This window comes from Protopterus annectens, chromosome 12.part0, assembly GCF_019279795.1.
Source record: "Protopterus annectens isolate FY-2018-M chromosome 12.part0, PAN1.0, whole genome shotgun sequence".
In the NCBI taxonomy this organism is placed as follows: Eukaryota; Metazoa; Chordata; order Ceratodontiformes; family Protopteridae; genus Protopterus; species Protopterus annectens.
The window spans coordinates 177,526,346-177,549,838 of record NC_056746.1 but is presented as its reverse complement, the minus strand read 5'-3'; the positions used below and the strand labels follow the sequence as shown (position 1 = coordinate 177,549,838).

Here is a 23,493-nt window from a genome sequence, read left to right as displayed (position 1 = left end):
CATCGGAGGCACCGTACCAACTTCTGGAAAGTGACTCAGTAAATGGCACAAAGAAACCCTATCTGGTTGCAAGACAAAGACAGAAAAATAAAGAAGATAGTCAGACACCCTTCATAAGGGATCGACCTGCTTATCAGTCCACAGGACATCAAAAGCAGATAAGAAGGAGTACTTCCAGCAGCTTCTGAATGAAGAAAACCCCACAGAAGCTGTACTGCCCCAGAACAGCCTATGGTGCAAGAAAAAGAGGAGCCCAGCCTAGAAGAAGTAAGAATACCACTAAGGAAAATGAAGTCAGGGAAAGCAGCAGGCTCAATGAGGTCGCAGCAGATATGAAAATGATGCTGTGTGAGATATGGGAGAAATGGCTCTTGAGGGTACTCATAGCAATGTGGAGAGAAAAGCATATCCTGGATGACTGGAGAATAAGCATACTCATGCCAGTGTACAAAAACAAAGGGGACATCCATAACTGTGGGCAGCAGAGAGGCATCCAACTCCTGTCACATTGCATTAAAGTTTTGGAGAGGGTGACTGATAAATGGATACGTGAAGTCATAGGATGTAAGACGGGAGATGAGCAGGATGCAGCACAACTGACCTCATGTTTGCAGTGAGATTGATAGTAGAGAAGAAGCTAGAGATGAGAAAGGAGTCCAGCTGGGCATTTCTACACTTGGAGAAAGCATATGACAAAGGTCACAAGAAAGCTGATTTTGGTAGTATTGTGGTGATTGAAAGTCCAAGAAACATTGGTAAAATTAGTACAAGGACCCTATGACTCAAGTATGAACAGTGTTTGGTCTCACAGATGGATTCCCAGTGGGAGTGGGTGTGCACCAGGGTTCAGCTCTTAAGCCTACTGCTGTTCATACTGGTGATGGACTACAGTAGCAAACAGATCAAAGAGGACAGATCAACAGAGTTGCTGTATGCAGACAATGTGGCATTACAGGCAGACTTTGAGCAAATTGAAGAATAGATCAAAGAGAATAGATTACAGTGGTTCAGACACAACAGAAAAAGCAAGACAATCTCTGGAAAGAAGATTTGGGAACAGGAGAAGAGAAGGTAGAGAAAATGAGAAGTTCAGTAAAGAAGCCGTGGATGGATGAGAGATGAGAGTGACAATGTAATGTCAAAAGAGGGGAGGAGTGCATTGAGAGAGATTGCTGCTTCACACAAACACACCCCCCCCCAACGTAAATGGGAAAAGGGGGGGGAGGCTGGTGCTGGTATAATGTAATTGTTTACCTCAGACACAGACACAAGGTTGTTTGTGTCTTCCATCTCAATATTAATTGGTTAAACAGTTATCAGCATAGTTAGCAGTTAGCTTAATTATGATACGATGATGACGATGATGATGATGTACAGAAACAAAAAAAAAAAAAGAAATAAAATGTGTTTAGCGATAGTATCATACTACATGAATATTATCCATAACTATTTTATTATTCAAAATTAGAATAATAATTAAATTTCAGGTACCTGATCTTTTTTTCCACTATAACTATTCCAAGAGGAAAAGCAGCAGCTGTATCACAGCAACACAAACCACACCCACACACACTGCTACACTGACTTTTCCCCAAAGCCTAGGGTTTATCACATGACCTGATCTACCAGTAGGTATCTTGAAGGAAAAAAAACATTTTTATTTTCTGCTGTAACATTCTCCTCAGGGATGAAGCTAAATCATATTAGCTCAGCAGCAACAGCAATAAGCATTTCAGTCTGTTTCCTCCATGTCTGTTTCTCTCATTTTGATTCCACTAGATGCTCCTAGACTAGATGCTCCTAGACCATCTCCATGAGCTCTCTGAGCCTAGTCCTCAGGTTTAGGGCATGGTCCACATCACACTCCTGCTGGAAATCACACTTATGCTTCCACTTATTAGGAAATAAATATTAGGAAATAAATCCTCTGACACAGGAACCCTTTGACAAAACAGAATAGTCATAGCTCTTCTGGTGACCCGTGCACAGATGCAAGAACACTTCCTTATGGAATTCTAGGATTACTCTTCTTGGTCTACAAATTCCTTCTGAACAGGTTGATGTCTTTCACTTATTTCTTCTTGTCTGCGGATGGTGGGATAGTCTTTAGCTGTTTTATCCTGAGACATGGGCAATTTTCTCGCTTCCTTATGCTTAGACAGAGGCCTCTTCGCTTATGCTTTCTTATTCCTTGACTCCTCAAACTCAAAAAACTCCTCTCTTCTCCACCTCCAGACAATACCTCAACCAAATTCTCCAAATCTTTATCTCCCCAATATGAATTCTTTTGACAAACTATCCAGATGTAACTATGGCTGCATAGCTAAATCTTGGAATGACTTGCCAGTCACTATGTAACAAGTCCCTCACTACCAAAATTTCAAGACCCTTCTTAAAGAACATCTTTCCAAACCTTGGTTATGCTCCTGCTACTCACTTATCTAGCTTTTAGCAAATATAAACTCCTTGAATTCCTCCACAGTTCTTCTTCTTGTACATACCTCTGTTTTTCTTCTTAACCACAAGTCCTTAATTACTCATACTAAAATAAACCTGTGTCAAACTATAAACTCTTTACTACTAGCAATTAATAATAATGCTGATTTTTACATATGCAATTTTTTCTCTTTTACTGTACCTACGCAACTTTTTATTACTGTCTGTATCTAAAGTTGCACATTTTATTGCTTGTAAATAATTTCTGCATTTACTTTATATCATAAACATCTGTAGAGATTATTCTTTTTTTCCTCAATGTTAATGTCTTCATTGTGTAGAATTTGTATTGAACTTTTCTCTCTAGGCCTCCACTGAAAATGGGTAAACTGTTTGCCCAGTCAAACTTTCCTGCTTACCAAATGTCAACTAAATAAATAAACACTTCCACAAACATACCAGCAAGTCTGATTTAAAATTGTTATCATTCTCCATCGGTACTTCCATAGGAAAATATAGCCCGCTAAAATACCTAGCAAAGCATTTGCTATCTTCTTCTCTTCAATGGAAGACAGAGACACTGCTTGGAGTAGTAAATGTTCCCACAATAGCCATAGCTACGCTCTGAAATAATTATTCATTAACAGGCAACTGTATCAAAGCAGCCTTGGCTTTGTATCCAGTCTTGACAGACATTTGGCACTGCTCATAGGTTCCTGCAGTATCTTGTTAAGACCTTTGCAGTTTCAGGTCAATAAAAGTCCTGCATACTATACATTTTATTGTACTTTATGCCCATATGGCCTGCAACAGGAATATCATGTACTATGACCAGAAATCCCAATTGATAGGCCTTGGGTACTACCAACTGCTGTTTTACTTAACACGGATTCATACAGAAAAAAAAATTAATCTCTAGATACCTAAGTTTCTTCACTAGAGGGTATGAGTTTAAAAGACTCCTTAAAGAATACTTAAACCATAGGCTATGCTCCTGCAATAATCCAGGCTAATAACACCCTACCTCTCGTTACCTTTCCATCCTCCCACATTACTCTATCCCATCTACAACCTCTGATAACCACTGTATTTCACCTGCTCACTTAACTGTGAGCTTCTATAGAACTATTGCTCTACTAGAGCATCCAGAGGCTTCCAATAAAAAAGGAGAACAGTCGCTAATAAATGTTACCTTTATGTATACACTATATCTTAACCTGCGGTAACTGTTTGCTGAAATCTAAACTGTCACTGTCATTCTATCAAGTTAAAGTCTTCTTCTTCTTTCAGCTTTTCCTGGTTAGGGGTCGCCACAGCAGCTCACCTGTCTGTTCATGATTGGCGGTGGAGCTTTTACAGTGTTGAGTTGCCAGCCTGGCGCCCAACCTACCACAGAAGGCACACACATGCATGCACTCATGCCTGGGGCCAATTTAGAGTGTCCAATCCACCTACAGCATGTCTTTGGGATGTGGGAGGAAACCCACATGACCACAAAGGGGACATGCAGACTCGGCACAGAAGGCACCCAAGCCGAGGATCGAGCCGGAGAACCTCTTGCTGTGAGGTGGCAACGCTAACTGCTGCACCACTGCAGCCACCTTATCAAGTTAAAGTCTAAAGCTTCAAAATGTATGTCTCTGTACATGACCATGTTATAAATCTGTGGATATTTAGCTACTTAGCAACTCTTGTTTTACCTGTAATATGCTATTGTACTTAATTCTTGTTCTGTAAATCTTGGAGCTTTTCTACCCGGGTCTCTGCTGAAAACAGGCTACTGGCCCAATCGGACACTATCTGGTCAACAAAATAAATAAATAAATAATAAATTCCATATTACTATCCTTAACTATTGTAATTTAGAGGAATTAATAAATGATTTCAAGCAGATAGTGTTTTCCAGTGACTACACCACTCAGACAGGTCAAGATAACAACTATATTATAACACAAAGTATAGCTGATAGCTACAGATTCTTACTTTCACCAGCCCCCAGTGTTCACCATATGACCTGATCTCTCTTTTGCTGGTCTGGAGCAAACACAGTTTTATTAATCATCATAGCAATATTTTCAGTGACAAAAGCTTAATCACGTGAGCTCTTTACCACTAGCATTTTCCAATACATATCCACATCTGCTGCTTCATCTTTTATTCTACCCAGTGTCTTAGTGATATGCAGCATATTATGCCCATCAGCAATTACATCTCAGAAGACAGGTCTCAATCTTACACATTTTATTCAATTAACAAGAGGTGACAGCAGGTCTGATGATCCAACATACTTCAAAGGACATTCCCTGTTCTTTTATATTCACAAAGACAAAAATCAGCCATTCCTGTGCCCTGAAACTAACACAATGATTACAGATGAAATGAGTAAAGTCAAGGAAAACAAATACACTACGTTACGTTTTTAACTTATGCTGGCATTACTCCTGGCTTCTCATGGACAATGAATGAAATTAGGCACTTAATGCAGAATTCCATTCGAAATGAAACAACCTGAGATAATATGTACATTGCTTTACATGGCGATTTTATCAAAACTCCTTTAACAGATCTAACATCTGATGGGTATCATGTTACGCTAGGTGCTTAAATAATTTGATTTACAAGAATATTCAGGAAGTAAATATCCAATACAGCTGTCACTCACCTGAATGTTGTCAAAGGATGTCTTGTTTGTAACATCATAGAGTAGTAACAGTGCTGTAAATGAGAATTATGAATTATATTAATACACATATATCTAATTCACAATATAAATTAAATGCCTGTTTCAAATTTTAGTGACATATATATAAAATACACAAACAAATATTGGTTGAGATTATCTCTTCATAAAATATGCAGGAAGCACTGATGATAAGTCTGGCCAACAATGACCACATCTCAAATGCATTACTAAAGTCAAATTCAAAGTAAACTTTATTGTCACTTACTTATAGCCTAAACAAAATTTCGTGCATCAGCTCAATTTTTGAGATTACAAAGAAAGTGAAACAACACATACAAGTAGAGGAAAAAACATTAAATAACAAATATAATACTACTCCCAATACATGCAAGAAAGGGCAGAGACATTTACCGACACTCATATACGAAAAGAATATCCTCTGATGAGTTAAATTAACTACTCTATTTAAAGTAATAAAAAAACACACTACAGATTGAACAATGCCTAAGTTATTAGTCTAATACTGCACTTGAGTGAGTTAAATAATACTGACTATGGATATAATAAATAAATATTGCACTTACTTGGAATATATGTAAGTATATATTGTACAAATAAATAACAACTGACATTATGTTATTTGTTGATTCATAACAGACTCTCCTTACAAACATTGGTTAGGACTTATGAAAGAGTTAGGTTTAGTATAAGTTCTTTGATTTGGGCTTGTGCTATATAACACACCTATTATTGATAATCCACATTCAAGCTGTCCCTACCTGAAGAGCCCTAGTGTGTTAAATATATACAAAGTACTGTAAAGCATGTGTAATGACAGCATTTTCTCATCCCATATTTCTTAAATACTATTGAGGTTGAGGGAGGGTCTGCTTATCAATGTCACTGTATCCCCCTTCCCAGAAAGTATAAAGACACTTCCAGCAGTGCTGTACCCCATCTCCAGTCTGGCAATCAGCAAAATCCACCATCACTACTGGCTGACAATGCATTCCTCTGCCTACTGTTCCTCTATATTTCGGCAGAGTGTGGACTTCCATTTTCTCCCTCTTATCCTGAATCTGATCAGAATCCTTTCTCCGTAACTCTGGTGACAGTTGTACATTTAGGTCTACTTCTGAATCCAGCCTGGTAAATACTCAATACAATAAACCATCTGAACTGATGGTTTTAAGGCTTCCAGTTTGCTGATAGACCATCTCCTGCATTCTTCCTGAGGTGTCAAAATGATCATTATAATCCATCTGCCATTAACTGACCAGTCCTGCTTCTAGTTCACAGCACGTTTAACAGACAGTTAAACTGCTTTGTTATTCATCAGTGCCTGCAGTGGGAAGATATGCATTTTATCCTGAATGCTGGCAAATTGTGCTATATTATTTAAAAAATATTTTCTTTATAATGCAGCACAGAACAAAATGAGTCTGACTTTCTGTTCTTGAATTTGGATTGTTATGTTTTTTTTTCTTTCTGCTGATACACAAATGCATCTGTGCATATAATTTTCCACCTTTGTCATACAGGTAGCTATACCTATGGCTTGCTACACTTCACCATACCAATACTTCATCTAAACCATAATCCTTGAGCATTATAAATTAATAGTTTTTCTGGGCTGTGAACATTGCCAGGATTTGTACGATTATGACATTCACTTTTCTGTAGGTGAAGTGGTCTTTCATTTTTAACATTGCATTATGGGATAGCTGTTAACATGGATCATGTATTCAACATTTTATTAGTATGGTGGTGTTTTTTTCACATCTCACATGCCTCACCAGCTAGCTACTTGCGCTCCTATTCAGCCCCAGCAAAAAAACAAGGAACCTGGTGCCACCATTAGTCTAAGATAAAAAGTCCTGCCTAATTTATTATGTAAATCACACACACACACACACACACACACACACACATGCACGCACACGCACGCACGCACGCACACACACACACACACACACACACACTCACATATGCACACATTTTTTTGGAGTAAGCACAAATGATGCTGATATTTCAAAATTACTGCTACTCAAACTTGAAGGGTCATGTTTTTCTTAAAGCACAATACTCATATGGTGGGATGTCCAGGAGAGCTGTCTGGTTCCAGCCATAGCCAAGTACTGAAGTTTGGTTTTGTCTCATGGCATGGCAAAGCCATTCAAGGTATTGACTAATGAATGAACTTCATCCTTTTGTCTTACATTTGATTTCTCAGTACTGACTTGCAAACTGTGTATCTCTGTATAAGGCAATCTAGCCAGATGGTGTTCCCAGACTGACCAAAAAGACATTTTTGTCCAGTAGCGTTACCAACCTATTAACATGTGCTAGATAATTGATTACATGTTTTTAGTTAATGTTGACTTTTAAACACTCCCCACACCCACACACACACACACACACACACACACACACACACACACACACACACACACACACACACACACACACACACACACACACACACACACACACACACACACACATACATATTACAGTATTGATAGAATGTCACAATTCCTTGGCAGAACAATGTACATGCACTCCAGAATCACATTGATTCTTGGATCAAATAAGACAAGAAATTGCTTTTAAGAAGTGTCATCAAAATGTATAAGGTAGTAATGCTTCAGTAATGAAATATGCACTAAGACTCATGACAATATAAATAATGTTCAGCTTGAAATCAGTTTGACATTGTGAGCTCATTTATAGTTTCACTACTCACGAGTTCACAAAGTTAGTACAGTTCATGGGAAATACTTCATTTAACAGCCCCCAACATTAATTTATTTATCCATGCAGTAGCGTACACACACAGACAATATCCATATTCAGTCTGCAAAAACAAAAAAAGTAGATGACCTACACTGGTCAGTGCAAGCCAAAGCCGCAGCTGGTCTGCATGTTCAGCAAATACAAAGGTTACATCATGGCACTGCATCTATGTCAGTGTCAGCAGCATTCTGATCCACTGAGATTAATGTTGCACATCCCAGATATATGGTATAAATAATTCATTTATTTATTTATCCCTTGCTGTGATCAGGAGTAGTTTCATGCTTAGTGCCATGTATGAAGTTATTTTGGGGTACAGCTATATGTGTCAACTAAATTAGGAGTTTCTTCATCAGTCTCAACATATTTAATTTATTTGAAGTTGAAAAGCTGTAGAAAAACATTGAGTTATTGGGCATCTCAAGAGAGCATATGTCAGTCTGCTTTTATCTGCATATTGCTCCCAAAGCATTTAGTGCAGTATAAAAACAATACAGCACATTGTCTGTGGTAGTGCATAGTGCACCCTCCTTAATGCAGATGATCTTTCCCCTGTGCACTACTGTTGTGCAGGGCACACTGTGATACTATACTGTATGTCCCGACAGCTTCATGCATCCCCAATGTCATGAGCATGGGTATATATTATGAGAGCGAAAAGACATTTGTGCGAATACTTAAACATTGAACCGTATAGCGCAAAGTGGACTTAGGGCGAAAGTTGAAAACCACAAAAATGGAAATATCGGATTTCCATGGTTGGCCCGTCTGTGGATTAGCTGCATAAGGTAAGTGTTGGATAGTTACGGAGTTTAGGATAGGGTGTGGGTTAAGGTAAGTGCTTAGATAAGTAATGTATGTTAGATTTAGTGTAGGGTTAGAAGTAGGGTTTTGTTAAATGTATGAATGTAGGTTATTTATTTTGTTTGTGTATATTTTCGTAGGGGAAATGTGTGGTAGTTACGGACCTTAGGGTTAGGGAGGGGTTAAGGATAGTGCATAGATACTTTTGTATGTGGGGTTTAGTAGTGATGGAGGTAGGGTTTTGTTAAATGTATGTATGTGGATTATATGTTTTGTTTGGGTGTATGTCTGTAGGGGACGTGTACGGTAGTTACGGACCTTAGGGTTAGGGAGGGGTTAAGGAAAGTACATAGTTAGTTGTGTATGTGGAGTTTAGTGTCAGGTTAGAAGTAGGGTTTTGTGCTTTACTTTAGGTTAGAAGTAGGGTTTGGTTAGTGTATGTATGCAGTTTATTTATTTTATTTGGGTAGGTAGTATATAGGTAGTGGTGGGGTTGGCCGATTATGACAGATTATTTTTTTCGCTGTTTAGTGCATTTGGGATTTTCGTGTTTCGCGGTATAGGGGTCGATATGTTGGTATTCGCTCATAGGGTTTTTCACTTTCATAATATAGACCCCATGAGCACAGTTAAACCATGGTCTAGGGCACCTGCTGTACTGTTGTACACTGAGCATTAACTGCAGATTCACAGTATTGTTTGAAAGTCATATCCACACTCTATCAAGATGCTCTCCATACTGAACGCACTATGCACAAGGATACTACTGTCGTTTATATATGGAAATATAGTAAAATCTGAAATGAGGTCTATATAACTACTAAAAAAACAAAGAAGTTCATGGAATACTGCATTTTAGGCCAGATCATATCTGTGTATCATCTAAAAATGTCTTTCAGCTTTTCCCGGTTAGGGGTTGCCACAGCGGAACTCCGGTCCGCTAATGATTGGCAGTGGAATTTTTACAGTGCAGAGTTACCAGCCTGACACCCAACCTTCAAAGAAGGCACACCCATTCATGCACACACCTATCTGCATGTCTTTAAATGTCACTCGTATCTGTGTATCATTTAATATTTAAAAATATGAATAATACGACAAGCTGGTTGAGTGACGCTACCTTACACCTTTACTTTCAGACTGTTCAACAAAGTAAAGGATAACATTTCACAAGATACATATATATATATATATATATATATATATATACACACACATATATATATATATATATATATATATATATATTATACACACATATATATATATATATATATAGATATATATATATATATATATATATATATATATATATATATATATATACACACACACATATATATATATATATATATATATATATATATACACACACATATATGTATATATATATATATATATATATATATATATATACACACACACACACACACACACATATACACACACACACACACACACACAGACACACACACACAAAACCTCTGAATGGGACTAAATATGTTCATAATTTAAAGATATGTACATGTGTTGCATCTTTCTTTTTATGAGCAAATGATTTTCCTAACTTTATTTTAGTTTAATTTGTTAAGTAGATTAGAGCACTGATCTTGTGGCCCATTTTCAGATTCAGCCTGGGGGGGGGCAAAGATGCAGAGATAAGTCAGGTCCATAATTAATAAACAAAATGATACTTTAAATGATGAACTAAGTGAGGTAGGGTACATAAATGTATATATAGAAATACAGGTCTAGGTGAGACTACGAATTAATACTGCCCTATGTGACCCTTTCTTTATCCTTTTAGGAGTTCCTCATGGATCTGTTTTGAGGTCTGATTTTATTTAATGTATATCTTTTGAAGTTGCCAATTCACTGTATACTTGAAATACCAAGCATGAATTGCACTGCTGATATAAAGTTCGGCAGTACTATACATTCATAGCAATCATCCTAGTCTTAGCACAAAAAAGAAAAAAAATGGATGCCAGATATTTATTAAAGAAAATACAAAACATTTTAATGTTGCTTAAATTATAAGGCATCAAAACCTATGGAATCCTAAAACACTACATATTCTTAGAGAACAAGCAAACTGTACATCGACACCCTGATTGGAGAAGGAACGTTCTCCAGCAGGGTATTAATGTACAAGTAATACCCCCTGAAAAATGAGTCCGCCGTTTCATGGCAGCATATCAAGCTGCTGTGGACCTTGGACTGAAAAAAAAAAAAAAAAAACTACTGGCCGTCATTGTTTTATGCTCGCTAAGCAGCGATTCTGCTGTTTAGCGAGCATAAGATGTAAAAAAAAAAAAAAAAAGGAGAGAGAGTGTGTGTCTGTGTGTATGTGTGTGGGTGTGTGTGTGTGCGTGTGTAAGAGACAGAGAAAGATAGAGAGAGAGAAAGCGAGAGTGATCTTGTGTGACTGAATGCATGTATGAAAGCAGAGGATCCTGTGTGTGTGAGAGAGATCGAGAGAGTGAGAGCGATCCTGTGTGTGACTGAATGAGTGTATGAAGAAAGCAGAGGATGTGACTGAATATGAAGAAAGCAGAGGAGCTGTGTGTGTGTGTGGGAGAGGGGTGAAGGAGATCTTATGATCTTGAATGAGTGTATGAAAGCAGAGGAGACTGTGTGTGTGTGTGTGTGTGTGTGTGTGTGTGTGTGTGTGTGTGTGTGTGTGTGTGTGTGCATGTGTGTGTGTGTAAGAGATCAAGAGAGAGTGAGAGCATCTTTTGTGAGTGACTGCATGTATGAAAGCAGCGGATACTCTGTGAGAGATTGAGAAAGAGGGTGAGACCGATCTTGTGTGACTGAATGTGTGCATGAAAGCAAAGGAGACTGTGTGTGTGTGTGTGTGTGTGTGTGTGTGTGTGTGTGTGTGTGTGTGTGTGTGTGTGTGTGTGTAAAAGAAGAAGATCCTGTGTATGTGTGTATGAGAAACTGAATGGGCTGTATGTAAAATTGCTGTGTTTAACTTGGTTATTATTTTTTAAGCACTATATTAATTTTTTTATATATGTTTGATGTAAAATGCTTCCTCCCAACACCATTAATATAAACTACAGCAAATAGATAATTCCAACGGCAAATGCACATCACGAACTGAAGAATCCAGTGCAGGAACAAATTCAAGGCAGGACACCAAAATAATCCACAATTTTTATTACAAAAATTAATTACCACTATTCAATGAATCATACAATAAATTCAAAACATATCTATAAAATATATACATATATATTGTATTTATAAATATATTTGTTATTTTAAATTCTTTATTTTTAATGGATCTGAGATGCTCAGGAATGTCCCTTAATCTCTGCGGTAGTCATCCCCGACATAAAATGCCCTCAGGATACAGTTGTGTTGGCCATATACTTAAATTTTTGAGTTAATTACACATATTCCTGGACAGACAAGGTGTATTTATATCCTGAAAATACCACATAAGGCCATCTGCTATAAACCTACAGCATCTACAGTTCCCACATTTACTACATTGATGACTACTACCATGCTGCCTTCTTTTCAAATCAAATTTTTTTTGGTTGGTCCCGTACACTATCACAGGTTCATCTCATCTCCTCCACCCACCCAATATTCAAACAATGGTCCCACACATTCCTCAATACTGCACACAATTCCTTGGATTTATCATTGTACTTAATAATAAAAGCATGGACCCTCAATTTTTTTAATTATTATATTCTCACCAACCAATTCCACCTTTTTTGGGTTTCCATCTCAACATGGTCACACCCTTTAAAAAAATGGGGTAAATACTACTTTTTTTTTATAAATTTCTTTCTTCTTTTCTACTAATAGGGTAGCCTCGCCTCCAATAACATTCCAATTAATTTTAATTTTAATTTTAAAAAACAATGTCACATCATCACACATCAACACGTGAGAAATACGTATTTGTCCTTTTATTTTCCCCTGAAAGGGTGATGAAAGGGGTGGCAAAAAAAAAAATATAATATAATTTGAATAATAAATTGTACTTGACATTTCATTACCCATTTTTGAAATATAATATCTAAGTAAGTGATACTCTCTGCATCCCAGGAAAAAAAGTGAACTTCAAATCGAATGGGTGCCATTCATTTCTACTCTACAGATTCTGGGCAGAGCTTTCACACTATCCATATGATCAAAAAAAATCATCCAAAAATATGTTATACATTATATTATTCATGTATTCTTCTGTAAACACAAAGTTCTTTCCCAAACCAATAAATTGGCGTATACCGGGCACATTTGGCATTTGGCCCTATGGCCACAACATTGTTTATATTTCTCCTCCTTCTCACTTGAAATTATTATTGTCAATACACATTCCATCAAGTCATATAGTACAAATTCACTCTAATTTGTCAATGGTTTTACTGAAATTAAGGCTTCACAAAATGCAAATAAATCTCACTATGAGGTATTTAATGAAAAAAAAGGTGAACATCATCAATCGTCAAAAATCATCATCGGTAATATTCTATTATATTCATAATTAATCTTTTCAAAATAACAGATGAGTAGGTCTATTACACTTCAGTTATCACTATCTTGAGTCAATTCCAATGATGAATAATTTGCAGAGACCTCAGTCTTTGAACCTCTTGAAGCAACAATTATTGGAACCCTGTAAATATTTGATAATTTTGTGTACCTATTCCAACACTGGGTATACATGGCAACACTGGGTTCTTAACTGACAAATATCATTTTCCACTACACATATCAATCATAATTTCATCATACAGAAACATATCAATTTTATTTACGTACTATCAATATTTCTATAATAGATATAGACTTCAATAAATACTTTGATCATCCAATACCTAGATACATGAATACTAAAGAAGTCAAAGTGCCTCATACCACCCCTTGTCCCCTTTCATGCATTTCATTGTTAAATTTCCTAAACAATCTAAACTCACTAATTCATATAAATCCATTCACTCATGGATAAACACTCATACACCCACATATACTCAAAACACAAATTCTTTCAAAAACAAAAAAAAAAGTAAAAAAAAAAGTGGGTTAAAAAGCTTTTTTCTTTTTAAAAGTGAAAAAGAACCCCAGGGTGTTATACACCAGGTATTAAAATATGATTGTCATGAAAATTTGATTGAACCAACTTAATATAGTGCTTAAAAAATAAATAAGCAAGTAAAACACAACACTTTTACAGCGAGCCCATTCTCTAAGGACTATAATGCCCTCCAGGGTGTGTGTTAATGTGTAATTAATGTCCTTCCAGGGGTGAACACCCCTGGACAGGCGTTAATTACACATTAACACACACCCTGTCAGGCATTATTGCTTGCTTGTCTGTAAACTCTAAATTCCACTGACACTTATTCAGAGTAAGGAATTATTGTTGATACCAAATGAAAATTTAAAAAGTGTCTGACAAGCATTGCTATCAAAGTAAACAGCTCTTTTGAGTTTGTTCTTCATTTTATTCAGCTTAAGACACCCTGATGTTATTCTTCCAAATGTTAATAGCTGTATTCACATGCATATAGAGTATTTTGCCTTTGTTTTGTTCCCCTGTTTAACTGATGATATCAAGGAACTTGAGAGTATAACATTTTAATTATTTGAAGGAAATTTATAATGAATTTAAATGGGATAGTAAAGAGATTCAATATTTAGGAGTTACTCTGACATGCAATTGTAAAGGAAACAATAAATTATAAAACGATTTTATACAATATTAAAACAATAATAAATGGACTAAATTATTTTTTCTATATAGGTGGATTTTAATGAGACCCTGGGAGTCATTAATGCCAACACTAAGCGAGTAAGTGTACATTGTTCTGAGTGAACTGACAACACAAGCATTACTCACACCTTCTTCTTCCTAATTATAGTTTCCCTCTTGATTTTTTTGCAGCCTTCAATATTCAAGGGGGATTCATAAATGTTACCACAAAGTCTAGACTATATGTACACTTAGTGTAATCTTTATGAGTGACTAGAAAGCACAAAAAATGTGATAGGGATGTTCTTGAGTACAGATTGTGTACACAATGTAGGCGTTAATGATGTCTATCTTACTCTCAGTACTATGCCTTATACATTTAACTTCTTTATTTCCTCTGTAAATACCACATTAAACAATTTAGTTCTTATGGCACACCATCAAAGTTTTGTAAAATCATGTAAGAGAATGGAAAGATAGTGGAATAACATTTCCTGACCTTGACACATTTGTTATTGCTTCAGTATTAAAACTTAACTTTATGGTTAAATTCTGACCATACCTTTCAACCTCTTAGTGCAAGGAAACTGGACAAACTCTAAAATAATATGAGGGCAAAGGCCTAAAAATAGGGACAGATTTTAAATATTACTCTTATAAACTTAGAAAGGCTAGATTAATAGGATTTGTGTTAGCATGTATTCCTGAAAGATATTAAGTTGTTGTGTCTTTTGGCTTTTCCCGGTTAGGGGTCGCCACAGCAGAACTCCGGTCCGCTAATGACTGGCAGTAGATTTTTATGTACTGAGTTGCCGGCTCTGACGCACAACCTTCCACGAATGTATGCCCATTCATGCATGTCTCCACACAGAAGACGCTCTAGCTGAGAATCGAACAGGACAACGTCTTACTTGAGGCGACAACACTACCACAGCACCACCACCGCAGTCCTGAAAGATATTAAGTCTGAAGCTCAAAGGTATGTCATTATTTAGTAATTTCAATCGATAGTGATTTGCCAGCAAACCACAAATTTTATGAGGAATAGACTAAAAATATGAGACAAACATCTAGACATTATGCAAAAATCTGTACAGTTGGAAGCTATGATTCTGACTATTTAGACATTTGGTGAAAAAGACATAACCATTTGATTAAATAAAGAAATAAATATCACTTTATAGCATATACAAATCTTGAATAATAACATGAATTGATTATTAAATAAATATTTATTAAAAATATACAGTTTGGAACGTTTCATGAAATCTATGCATTATAGTTAATTTAATCTTTATTAATATTCTGTCCAACTATTACCCTACTAAAAGGGTCCAAGGCCTAAGTAATATGTCCTACATGGATCGACTCAAAGCCATATCACTATACTTGGTATCCTACTGACTGACAGGTGACCTGCGTCTGGCAAACAAGGCATCCTTTGACCCAATACTGATGGATTTACTACATATCAGCAACTCAAATGGCATCAAAAACACTTGGTCTAGGGATCTACTCTTCATCTGTAACATCAAAAGAATGGTTTTCAGGGACAGATACATCTCTCAGAGGACAATGCTGCTCTGGAATAGACTCCTTATCCATGTTAAACAAAGGTCATCCCTGTCCATATTCAAGCTCAAATTAGATCTAAGCATGAAAAATAGAAAATTTACCTGAGGACAGTCCCCTGTAATACTAATGGACAGATATACCTCCTAAATATCTTATCCTATGCATGGGTCCTCTCAAAGTATCTGTGGTCTGATCCTAGTTATTATCACAAGTGGATAATATAAAATTATTCACCATGGGATAGGTAAGGCCAATCTAACATCAAATGGGATAAGATAATTTAAGCATAATAAGTGAAACTGGATAGGCTTAAAATGGCCCATAGGTAGCTAGCCTAGTACTTAACCTATGAACCTATGAAGAACTTCGTTCTTAGTGAGGCTGTACATACAGAACTGTGCACATACTCAGTATATGGTGAGGACATCTCTACTTACAGATACATGTAGAAGTATCCTGCATGTAAAAAGTGGACCACTACATGACAAAGTCATTTAATACAGGTGAGAAGCATCCTTTTTAAAATTACTTCAGTGTATAGTATTGATAATTACTACTCTGCTAAGGGTAAATGAGAAATTAGCTACACATGGCAAAATGTACTTACATTGGTTTCCTCCTCATGGGTATAAAATTCCTGCTGTACCCCATGTCTGACAGTGATTATTACTACATTAATACAAATTTAAGCATTTATATAAAAAGTACTATTAGATATGACTAATGTTTCAATTTAAACCAACAAAACCCTAAATTCTGAGATTTAATTTTTGTTATATGTTTTACAAGAAAATCTTCCAGGTATGATGAAGTGAGCATTTTCCACATACACTGAGGTTTAAGTAGATTCCAAAGGGGTTATAAGTAAAATATGAAAATGTTGGGGAGCAACTTTATAGTTGTCATCTATCACCTATGAAAAGTAATTTATGCAATATCTGCTCAGCATTAGGAACCTTTCTGTAATACATGGAGTTTCCTGAAATCGTAAAACAATGGGCATGTTATGCACCCTTGTCATATCAGAAAGATGCTTAACAAGTAAGCATTCCTCACCACTGTTAAGCTCTAGTGTCAAGCAAAGGAATTGTGGCAGGAAGCTGCATGTTAAACCAAACAACCACTGCAAGTTCAAATGAAATGTAATGGAACCACAAAAGAAAGGCACAGTCTTCAAGCAAACAAGTTTATTCTCTTTTCACACATTCTAGCACCTCGGCTGTTAAGCCCTCAAGGAGTACAAATATAATGCAACTTCCCTAACCCCTTATATACTCACTCAATCAATTAAGCAATTAATTAAATCAAATACTTTCAGTTAAGTATTGTGTTTAAACCCTTGGGAATGAAGGTATCAAATTTCAGAGTAAAAAGTGCTTCTTTATACAGCAATTTTTCTTTTACTGCTACAGGGTCTAAAAAATAGACCCCGCTTGTTCTAAAACACAACCTTGCAAAAGTTTAAAATGACTTGCATGAAATTCTTTAAAATGCATAGCCAAAGGACTATCGCAGTTAACTTTTTTAATGTCCATTATATGTTCTTGAAAATGTACTTTAAACTTTCATTTGCTTTCACCTACATAAAACTTGTTTCATGGACATTTCAAAATATACACGATTCCTTTTGTATTGCAAGTATTAACATCCATTTGGAAAAAAAAATGTACAGAATTAATAGTAGGAATGTTCTTTACAACATGAAAACAAATAGAACATTTCCCAAACCTAAAAGTGCCATATCTTAGAATAATCGGTCTATGTATTCATACTTCAGGCATTTAAAATTTACTGTGCATTATTACACCAGAAATATTACGGCACTTTTTTATAAGAAATCAAAAATTTGTTTGCTAAACTTCTTCTTTTCCTGGTTAGAGGTCACGACAGTGGATCACCTGTCCACTCATGACTGGCAGTGGAGTTTTACGGTGTCGTGTTGCCAGCCCAGTGCCCAAACTTCCACAGAAGGCACACACATGCATGCACTCACACCTAGGGCCAATTTAGAGTGTCCAATCCACCTACAGCATGTCTTTGGGATGTGGGAGGAAATCAGAGCACCCGGAGGAAACCCACGCGACCACAGGGAGGACATGCAGTCTCCACACAGGAGGCACCCCAGCCAAGGATCGAACCAGAGAACCTCTTGCTGTGAGGCAAAAACGCTAACCACTGCACCATCGTGGCCGTCCTAAAAGTTTGTTTACTAAATATTATTCCAAAATACTATCCTTGAACAACATAGGCCAATAGTAATGTAATATTTACACAATTTGTTGACATAATACATTGTAGTCACAAAGTAAATCATCTTAACATTGTGGTTGGCACTATTATTTCCTGCATTTCCCCTACCTCTTCTTTTGTCAGAATCTATCAGCTCAATAAATGGAAGTCCCTCATTATGTGTATTTACAGAGTTTTTTCTTCTTCTGCTTAGATATTCACCTTTATAATGCTTAGTTCTAACCCTGTTTAAAGCTTCTAACACTTCTGTCTTGTCATATCCTCTGTGTGTAAACATTTTAACTGAATCTTGTATTGCTTCTTCAAAATCTTTATCTACATTACACAACTTACTTATTCTCATAAACTCAGTGTATGGTACAGATGAAATCATGTGTGTGTGTGTGTGTGTGTGGGGGGGGGGGTGACACCTGGAACTATGTAGGAAGCTGCATGTTAAACTCTTCATTCAAACTTTCAATAAATCTGATTCAAGTGTTTGATAGCTTTCAATTGATCTTCTGTGATGGCCAGTCTCTGTCTGGCAACACTAGCACTAAGTGCGTTACAGCTTTCAAATTTGCGAAATATTTAGCTTTTCTGCATTTTTCTCTACACATTTTATAGTACGTGGGGGCAGTGAAAGGATCATAAGACTACAAAACATATTATTATCGGGTCTGTCTAATCATAACCAGTATTGTTATGTGCTCTTGATATGGATGCCAAGATTCACCTCTTTAACGTCACTCAAGGTGAATTTCTAGACATCCATGTCTCCAATGGATAACAATCTGGTTATGACTGGAGACCCAATCATAATTCTCTATCAGCAAAATTTTGCAAATGAGTCATCAGTTAGGCTATCTAACAGTTCACCACAACTTGCTAATCAGAAGTAGATAACTTTTTCTCCAGCGCTCATTCATTCCAGCATTTGCTTTTATAAGGTGGACTGCATGACCCACTTCCGCATCACTTACTATACTGGAAGCAGTGAAATGTGAAAAAAAGGTATCTAGTTTTCAGTCAAATGGAATTTCAATAAACGTTTCTTGTTTTAACAATTATGTTGCGTAATAAAACCCTAAATATATAATAAGGATTCGTTTCCAGCATTAGATAAGAGCAGAAGATAACAACCTTACAATGATTCTTAGTTCAGGTTTGACATAATTAACAAAAAGTAAATTATTTCCATTGTAGAGTATAGAATTCATTGACGTCTTTCAAATAAATTGTTATTCTCTTTAGTTATAGATCCAGAATTAACCATCGGGATAGAGAGACATTAAGAATTAGCATGTAAAGAGTTCCATGCTTCTGAGTTACTCAACTACATGAAACATTATAGCCTCTTTGTTTGTGTAATTTAAATGTTGTTTTCAGTAGCCTTTTTAGAAAATATTTTACATTGTTTTATTTCCTTGAAATGCATTTGATAAATGCATTAACTTATGTGCTCTTGTGAAAGAAATACACTCTTGGCTGCAAGGACATACATGTTGGACTTTTAAAGTGTATTTTATGAACATCAGTGAGGGTTTATTTTATTTATTTTATTTTATTTGCATTTGCTTTCCAGGGTAGAGAACTGACAGTGGAAGCTGTGAGAATCAAACCTAGCAACAATCTCTGTAGGCTTCTGGTAGATCGATGCAATCCAATTGTACTTCTTTGTAATGCATGATGACTTACCTTCTCCAATATACTACAAACTTTGGAGTAAAAAGTGTAGCAGTAATAAATGTTTTTTACAGATTTAAAAGTTGCAGCATGTTTACTGCTGCCAAAGAAAGAGCAGCTATCTACCAAGGAGCTTTTTTAGTTGATCTTGACAAGATATCTTGTTACAACAGGTAACCATCATTTCTGATCTTGTTTAAATGAAAAGACTTTGTCACAAATCTATAACTAAAGAACTTTATTAGTAGATGATAATATTTTCTTGTGCTGACACTAGCCTGATGAAACTGTACTCATCTTTGCTGAAGTTCTCTGATTGCTTTTCACTGGAACATAAAACAACAGGCTTCACTGGGAGTTTATTACTATTATTTTTGCAGCAGCAAATTAGAAGGCAAAGTGTGCTCATTCCTATGCAAGCTTTTCCATTGAGGGATTAAATTGTTTTCTTAGTTCCAGAAACAGTTTATGTATAAAGATTTTATTTCCACCCAAAACTTATATATTTTTTTTACAAAAGATTACACAGGAATTAGTATTTTTTTCTTTTTATGAGTTAAACAGGGCCACTATAGATCTTATCTTCATAGCTTAAGCAGGCCCTGTGTTGTCCTTCTGTCCCCATAGGAGCAACATCTTTAATATTTGTTATTTCTATGATGTTTCATAAGAAATCAGGCTAGCACATTTAACCCATTAAGTAAATCCAAAACATCCTAAACTGGATCTTTGTGACCTATTTTCTTGGTCTTAAACTGTATCCCTGACTTGATGGATGGATGTCCTTTAAAAGCTAAACTAGTATCTGTCTAGTGTTACCTACATTTCTGTGCACATCAGTGTGCTCACTTGATGACATTAATGTCCACAGCTACATATCTTAATGCAGATAAAGTTTAATAATTATACCAAATTAAACATAACTTGAAAACATTGGTTAAGAATAGATACAAGTTATTTGACAATAAATGCAGTTTGGGACAAACTAAGTTGTCCCAGTCCCTCGAGTAAGGGAGTAAAGGGGTGTGGGGAGGGTATAGTGGTAGAAAGGAAGGTAAGGATTGCAGTTGGTTAGGATAGTGGGCTTGTGGTGGTGATAGGTGCTCTTTTAAAGGACTGCTCAGCTGGTGAACCTGGGAATATTGAGGCAATGTTACAATTGCCTCATGTACACAGACAACCCTCTCCTCCTCCCACAAAACACAAATACATGAGATGCAACTATAGAGGCTGAGCTCTCTCAACATAGGACTGGCAAGACCAGTCAGGAGGAGAAGGTTACCACACACACTATAGACCCAGTCTCACATAGTACCATCACAACCTCAAATCATACACATAAACACACAAAGACATACTCGGGCGCTCTGATCAAAAATCTACCAATACAGGAGGCGCCACCAAAGCAGACACCCAAACAACCACCACCTCAGAACACAACACCTGCAACACATAGACCTCACAGTCAGAGTGTCAAACAGTCACAGCCCTTAAGGCCAAACACAATGCCAGACACACTAGTCATTGGTGACTCCATAGTCAGACACACTGACTGAGTAAGGAGAAGGTCACAGTAAGCTGCCTGTCGCACTCAGGTCTCTCAACAGCAGGTACAAATACGACTCAGTCATTGTCAAAGAGACATTGAGGAGCTCTCTGATTATGTAGCCCAGGCAGGTATGACCCTGACCTTGAGCAGTATCCTACCTTCACCAAGAATGATGCCACAATACAGAGATAAGATGATCAGCTTTAACAATTGGCTTAAACTCTGGTGTCATTCAAAGGGGATCCAATGTCTGTCTGCCTGGGATGACATGCACCTGTCACCCTGGGATTCGGATATTTGGCAAGGCTCTTGCACCCCCATAGTGCCTTTTTAGGCAAGGCTCAAATTCTAAACCTACCACCCTAGAACACAAAAAGGAAAAAACTAAGGGTAATGCTGCTCAATGCCAGAAGTCTAAATCTCAAAATGCTATGGAGAACATCGATGTCTGTGCAGTGACAGAAACCTCCAGCACTATCAGGTTTTACCTCTTATCATGCCCGCCCCAAAATCCGGACAATACCAAGAAAGGAGGGGTATCCATATTCATCAAGGACACCCACACCTCAAGACTGGTGGCATGCATCGGAGACCATCCAGGTGCAATTAACCATAGGCAAGACTCCTCTGCAAATTGTAGCATGTTACAGGCCACCCTCACAAACTCAGGAACCTCACATGGCCTTCCTGCAAACACCAGACGGGATAAATGTATCACCAAACACCATCATACTAGGTGAGTTCAATAACCCTAATCTAGACAGGGAACACTACTCAAGCAAAACACCTAGCCCAAAAGTTCCTGCAATTCATAAACTCAAATGCCATGGAACAGCTAGTCACCATCCCCACAAGAGGAGAAAACATACTTGATCTCATCATCACGAACATGGGAGCACAATGTTCAACACCGAAGTATACCCCTCACTGGTGAGATCAGATCACAAACTAATCTCGCTGGAGGTCCTCATCCCACCCCCACCTGAAATAAAAGACCACAGTAAAGAACTACACTTCTAAAGACTAGTGTGGTCTCCTTTAAGGCCCCGAGCTGGTGGAAAACAGTACTCAAGCCGCTGAATCACTTACAAATGCCTTCTACCAGCACCTGCAGGACTGCATGGATAAGGCAATCCCAAGCAAAACAAAGACTCTTTGTACCAAAGGCCAGTCTGGTGGACCCCAGCCATAAACAAACTCTACAACAAAAGGAGGAAGCTACTACAAGATAGAGCAAAATCCTTAAAAGGTAAGACACCCTTGATCACTATAAGTAAAAACTAAGAGCTCTCATAAAATCATCCAAAGCAAATTTTGAGAGAAAAATAGCTAAAGACTCAAAAGACAATCATAAGGCCTTCTTTAGCTATGTTAGAAACCTGGGAGGAAACTCCCAGATATGCTCAGAACTAGTTCAAAATGATGTGAAGATTACTGATCCTACAGACATTGCCAACATACTGGCTGACAGGTTCAGTGCAAACTTCCCAAAAGGAGAGATATCTATACCAAGCGATTGCAGCCCCCAAACATCTCCAAGAGAACTGCTCTCTCCAGCAAAAACACAGCATCCATGGGACCTGATGGTGTGAATTAAACCCACAGCTAGGACAGCTGTTTAACCATAGTCACTGCAACTGTAGTCCCACTTCACGATCATAATGGACCTCATAAATAAAGACATAGGGAATTTGCAGACTTTGGATCCATCCCAGTTTGGCTTTGTCAAAGGCAGATCATGCCTTCTAAACTTGGTTGACTTTTTCAAACAGTCACCAAAGCCATTGATGAACATCACAAGATGGCTTGCAAACTGGCTGAGTGTCAGAACCCACAGGGGCAGAGTTGCTGGCGCCATGTCCGACTCAAAGCCTGTCACAAGTGGTGTACCACAGGGCTCAGTCCTCTCTTGTTTGGCATCTACTTTTCTGAAGTACAAGCAAACACAGGAGGGTTATGGTTGACAAAGTTTGCAGATGACTGCAAACTGGGCCATAGTAGAAAACACATCTG

The 23,493-nt window shown here is 37.1% G+C and overlaps 1 long non-coding RNA gene across 1 annotated transcript in view; it reads right to left on the bottom strand.

Moving 5' to 3' along the window:
- Nucleotides 1–5,097: 5,097 nt before the first annotated feature.
- LOC122816422 overlaps nt 5,098–23,493 on the bottom strand; it is a 623,953-nt gene continuing 605,557 nt past the window's right edge. Inside the window, exon 4 of the long non-coding RNA XR_006367079.1 lies at nt 5,098–5,151. This is a non-coding gene — a long non-coding RNA (uncharacterized LOC122816422). The remainder of the gene's footprint in view (nt 5,152–23,493) is intronic.